Source organism: Lepus europaeus, chromosome X (genome assembly GCF_033115175.1).
Source record: "Lepus europaeus isolate LE1 chromosome X, mLepTim1.pri, whole genome shotgun sequence".
NCBI lineage: Eukaryota > Metazoa > Chordata > Mammalia > Lagomorpha > Leporidae > Lepus > Lepus europaeus.
In genome coordinates, this window is record NC_084850.1 from 91,689,456 (window position 1) to 91,696,209 (window position 6,754).

Sequence of the window (6,754 nt, forward strand, 5' to 3'; positions counted from 1 at the left end):
GAGCACGTACATTTATGCTCTGCTGAAAAGATTCCCAAAGTCTCTGGTAGAGAATCCAACCTGCTGTGTTGTTGGTTGCTTGGGCTGACAGCTTGAAGTAAATTTCCATTTCAATTCTAGCTCATCCCAGGCTGATTAGTTTCTTTAGCCAGATGATGCCCCAGATTTTTGGCCTCATTAGACAGACCGCTAGTTTCCCAGTAGGGAAAGGAGCCTACTGCCTATCTCATGCTCCTACCTCATATGCCTGTATTGGCATTAAATGTGGACATGGGAATTGAAGAAAGTGTGGTAGAAAAGAAAATATACTGCACTTGGAATGAGTCAGATGTATAGTCACACTAAATGCAGGTAATTTAACTTGTATCTGTCTTCTGTTTAAACGGAGATAATACAGTTAAAAAGTAATCTATAGAAGCAAAATTGACACTTTGAGATGCAATGACTAAACAGTTGTTGTCGCTAGTGTTGAGGAACAATTTTTTTTCATACTATTTGTTGAATAGAATACTTAATATATTATTAATCTTATTATTATTATTAAAGTTCATTGAAAATAGATCTTAACAAAAATAAGAATGGGAATATAAGAGGAGGAAGAAGAAGGGTAAGAGTGTGGGCAGGGTGGGAAGAATCACTATGTTCCTAAATCTGAATTTAAGAAATGCATGAGGTTTATGTATCTTAAGTAAAAGGTTTCTGGGAGGGGGTAGCACTGTGGCATAGTGGGTAAAGCCACCACCCGCAGTGCCAGTATCCCAAATGGATGGTGGTTTGAGTCCTGGCTGCTCCACTTCCCATCCAGCTCTCTGCTATGGTCTGGGAAAGCAGCAAAAGACAGCCCAAGTTCTTGGGCCCCGGCACCCACATGGGAGACCTGGAAGAAGCTCCTGGCTCCTGGCTTCAGATTTACTCAGCTCCAGTCGTTGGGGCCATTTGGGGAGTGAACCAGCGGTTGGAAGACCTCTCTCTCTCTTTCTCTCTCTCTCTCTCTCTCTCTGCCTCTGCCTCTCTGTAACTCTGCCTTTCAAATAAATAATTTTTTTTAAAAAAGCGTTCTGGGTTAAAAAATAATTAAACTTATTTTTAAATTCCACAATAAAAATAAATAAATGGTGATAATACAAATACTCCCAATTTCACAACACTGTTAAAATTAAGTGAAATAATGTGCAAAGCACATAGTATATTTAGATGCATGTATGTTAACCATATAGGGAATGTCAAAAAGTTCATGGATAATGGAATTAAGTGCAAACTGTTGAAATCTTTATTTAGTATATACTAAATTGATCTTCTGTATATAAAGATAATTGAAAATGAATCTTGATGAAGATTGGGATGGGAGAGGGAGTGGGAGATGGAATGGTTGTGGGTGGGAGGGTGGTTATGGGGGGAAAAAGCCGCTATAATCCAAAAGTTGTACTTTGGAAATTTATATTTATTAAATAAAAGTTTACAAGTTTTGGGAGGGGGAGGCCGTTGTAACCCATAGGCTGTACTTTGGAAATTTATATTCATTAAATAAAAGTTTAAAAAAAATAAAATAAAAGTTTACAAAAAAAGAGGACAAAAAAAGATAATTTTATTTTGTTGCAAGTATTCTAATATCTTATGCAAAATTGTTTTTTATAATACATACTTCTTATGAGCTTTTGAAGATCCCTCATATGCATGGATTTCAAAATTTTTTGCACCAGAAAAAACTTTTTTAAGTTTCATTTTCTCCACAAACATTTGAATTCATCTTTCATTTCTGGATTAGGAGCATAAATACATAACTTTAATAGCTGGTTTCACTTGGCAAAAAGCACTTGGACATCAGTAGCAAACAGTGTGCTTTTTCACAACACAGAATTTGCGGATAATACTCATTTTTGAAATCATAACAGCCCTAAGTCATGAAGGAAAGGCAAAAATTAAAATGTATTCCAAATAATAAGTAATAAAAGTGATTCACTGAAGTAAGATGGAATTTTTTGTGGTGATGATTTTTACATTTTTAAAAATTTTTAATATTTTATTTATTAAAAAGGCAGTGCAACAACGAGACAGAGAAACCTTCCATCCACTGGTTTACTCCTCAAATGCCCTCAATAGCAGGGGCTGGGCCAGGCTGAAACCAGCAGCCAGGAACTCAGTCTAAGTCTCCCACATGAATGGCACAGACCCAAGTACTTGAACCAAAATCTACTACCTCCCAGGGTACACAATGGTAGGAAGTTGGATCGAAAACAGGTATGACTCAATCCCAGGTACTCCAATATGGGATGTGGATATCTCAAGCAATGGCTTAAAACTGCAGCACCACAGCCCCAGTCCTATATTTTTTTTAAAAAATTGACACACAAAAATTATAGATTTATGGGATGCTATGTGATGTTTTGATTCATGTATACACTGGATAATGTCCAATAGTGTAAATATAGTCATCTCATCTAACATTTAACAATTCTTTATGGTGAAAACATTGAAAGCCCTATCTTATTGTTTTTTGCTGCTGTTGTTTTATCTTTTTAAAATTTTTATGTATTTATTTTTACTTATTTGAAATGCAGAGAGAGAGTGGGGGAGAGAGAGAGAGAATGATCTTCCATGCACTGATTCACTCTCCACATGCATACAGTAGCTAGGACTGGGCCAGGCCAAATCTACAAGCCTGGAACTTAACCCACATCTCCCACATGCACGACAAAGAGCCCAAGTACTTGTGTCATCACCTGCTTCTTCCCTGAGTATACATTATCAGGAAGCTGGAATCAGAATCAGAGCTAGAATTGGAATCCATGCATTTGAGTATTGGATCTGGACACCCTAAGAACATCATAACCACTGTACCAAAAATATCCACCCCTTTTATTTAAAAAAAAGATTTATTTACTTATTTGAAAGCAGACTTATAGAGAGGCAGAGGAAGAGAGAGAGAGAGAGAGAGAGAGAGATCTTCCATCGGCTGGTACACTCCCCAAATGGCTGCAACAGCCAGAGCTGGATGTTCTTCCGGGTCTCCCACATGGGTGTAGGGGCCCAAGGACTTGGGCCATCCTCTGCTGATTTCTCAGGCACATTATCAGGGTACTGGATCAGAAGTGGAGTATCCAGGGCTCGAATTGGTGCCCTTATGGGATGCTGGCACTGCAGGCAGTGGCTTTACTTGCTATGCCACAATAACTTCCCCCTGTTGTTTTACATACAGAAACACAGAATACATTAACATTATCTATAGTCGTACTGCTGTGCAACAGAATTTCAACAATTATTACTACCCTATTGCTACATCTTAGCATCTCTTAATCAATATAACCACATCCCTCTATATCACAGTACCTCCCCAGCTTCTGGTAACTACCGTTATACTTTAACTTATAGGGACATCATATACTTGTTTGCCTTTGCTTGGCTTATTGCATTTAACATAATGACCTCCAGTTCCATCCATGTAATTGTAAATGGCAAGATATCATCCTTTTTATGGTTGAATAAAATTCCACTGTTTACATGTATCACATTATCTTTATTTATTATTCAATGGATGGGCACTTACATTGTTTCTATTTATTGGCTATTGTGAATAGTGCTGCAATAAACATGGGGGTATAGATGTGTCTTCAACAGAATGATTTCATTTCTCTTGGATATATACCAAATAGTGAGATTTCCAGACAATACAGCAGTTCTATTTTTAGTTCTTTGAAGAACTTCCATACTGTTTCCCACAATGACTATACTCATTTATATTCCCACTATTCAAGGGTTCCCTTTTCTCCATATCCTAGCCAACATTTGTCATCTTTTGTATTTGATGATAGCCAATATAACTGTAGGGAGTTATATTGAAGTTTTGATAAGCATCTCGCTGATAATAGCTGATAGTAAGCATATTTTCATATACCCATTGTCTGTTTGTATGTCCTTTGAGAAATGTCTGCCCATTTTTAATTGGATTATTAATTTTGTTTTTGTTTCTTTGCTATTAAGCTGTTGAGTTGTTATACATCCTGGTAACTAATTCTTTGTCAGTTACATGGATGGGAGAAAATATTTTCAAGTCTTAAGTAGTCTCTTCAATGTGTTAATAGTTTCTTTGCTGTGCAGAAGCTCTTTAGTTTGATGAAATCCAATTCATCTGTTATTGCCTCCTGTGCTTTCAGGACTGGCAGAAAAATATCCTCCCTAATTCTGGTGTCCTGGAGTGTTCTCATAAATTTTTTCCAGTAGTTTCAAATATTCTGTCTTTACATTTAAGTCTTTAATCCATTTTAATTGATTTTTCACATAGTAAGGGACATAGTTCTAGATTTTTTTTCCACATATGAATATCCAGTTTTTCCAGAACCATTTAAAAAGACAATCCTTCTTCCAATGCATATTCTTAGAAACTTCCTCAAAGGTCAGTTAACTGAAGATATGTGGGTTTACTTAGAGGATCTCTATTCTGTTTAATTGGTCTATGTATCTTTTTTATGCCTTTATCATCCTCTTTTTATTATTGCAGCCGTAATGTAGCTTAAGATCAGATAATGTAATGTCCCCTGATTTATTCTTTTTGCTCAAGGTTTCTTTGGAAATTTGGAGTCTTGTGATTCCATACGAATTTTAGCAGTTCTTTTTTCTATTTCTGTGAGAAATGTTATTGGAATTTTCATAGGTATTGCATTGAATCTATAAATTGCTTTCAGTAATGTGCACATTTTCACAACAATGATTCTTCCAATTTATGAAAATGGGATGTCTTTCCTTTTTGTCCTCTCCAATTTCTTTCATCAGCAGTTTACAGATTTTATTGTAGAGATCTTTCACCTTTTGGGTTAAATTTCCTGGGTATTTTATTTTATTTTTTATGTAATTACTTGAAATGGGATTGATTTCTTGATTTTCTTCACATAAAAACAATACCACTGATTTTTGTATGTTAATTTTGTATCCTGTAACTTTGTTGAATTTTTTTTTATTAGTACTAACAGATTTGTTTCTTTGCAGTCTTTGATGAGAGTTTCTGTATATAACATCATGTCATCTTCAAACAGTGACAATTCGACTTCCTCCTTTCCATACCGGGTGCCCTTTATTTCTTTCTCTTGCCTAATTTTTGTGGCTAAGATTTCCAATACTTTGTTGAATTAAAGTGATAAAAATGAGCATCCTTGTCTTCCTCAGGATCTTAGAGAGAAAGCATTCAGCTCATCTTCACACAATATGATATTACTTTTTGGCTTCTTATACATGGTCATTATTACATTGAGGTACATTCCTTTTATACCTAACTTGTTCACAGTGCTTATCATGAAAGGCTGTTGAATTTTATCAAATGCTTTTTCTGACTCTATTGTGACAATCACATGAATTTTGTCCTTCATCCTCTTGTAGTGCATCACATTTATTGATTTGTGTACATTGGTTCATACTTGCATCTCTGCACTGAATCCCACTTGATCATGGTGGATCATCTTTTGAATGAGCTGTTGGATTTAAATTACTATCTTGTTTAGAATTGTTGAGGATTTTATATCTATGTTCATCAAGGATATTGGCCTGTCTAATTTTTGTTATTATAGTGCCCTTCACTGATTTTGGTGTCAAGGTAATGCTGGACTCATAGAATGAGTTTGGAAGAATGTTCTCCTTTTCTAGTTTTCTACAAAGTTTAAGAATGATTAATGTTAATTCTTCTTTAAATGATTGGTAGGTTTCAGCACTCAAGGCATCTAGTCCTGGGCTTTACTGACATAGAAGACTTTATTCCCGATTCAATCTTGCCATTCATTACTGGTCTATTTCTGCATTCTGTTACTTCATTACTCAGTCTTGGTAGGTTGTATGTATCCAGGAATTTGTCAATTTCTTCTTGGTTATCAAATTATTCAATTTGATAATTGTTCAAAATAATATCTAACAATTCTTTGTATTTCCCTGGTGTCATAGTAATGTCTCTATTTTCATTTCTGATGTTATATATTGATGTCATATATTTGAATCTTCTTTTTTCAAAGTTAGCCTAGCAAAAGGTTTGACAATTTTGTCAATCTTTTTAAAGGACCAACTCTGGGCCGGTGCTGTGGCTCACTAGGCTAAGCCTCTGCCTGCGGAGCCAGCACACCAGGTTCTAGTCCCGATCGGGGCACGGGATTCTGTCCCAGTTGCTCCTCTTCCGGTCCAGCTCTCTGCTGTGGCCTGGGAAGGCAGTGGAGGATGACCCAAGTGCTTGGGCCCTGCACCAACATGGGAGACCAGGAGGAAGCACCTGGCTCCTGGCTTCTGATCGGCGCAGCGCGCAGGCCTTAGCAGCCATTTGGGGGTGAACCAACAGAAGGAAGACCTTTCTCTCTGTCTCTCTCTGTCTCTCTCACTAACTCTGCCTGTCAAAAAAAAATAGGACCAACTCTAATTTCATGAACTTTTTTGTGTTGCTTTTTTGTAGTCTGTTGAGGGATGGGTGGTGGAAACTGCCTGGGTAGGAAGGATCCTAATACTAGTCTGCATGTATAGGTCTGGGAGCAAGGAGCCATTAGATCTTGTCAGAGTCAAAATTTTACCGAGGTGGTTCTGGCACTGGGATTCAACTCCCTCTTCCTTACCCAAATATGAGTAGTGTCAGTTGATGTTATGCTACTTGGATCTGGGGAGGCGATGACACAGTAAAATCTTCCCTTCCTTGGTTTCATTATTGTGACTATTTTATTAGTTCATTGACACAAGGCACTGTAGTTTCTCATCTAGCTTTCCTAGCTCTTGTGAAGGTAACCTGGTGCATGAA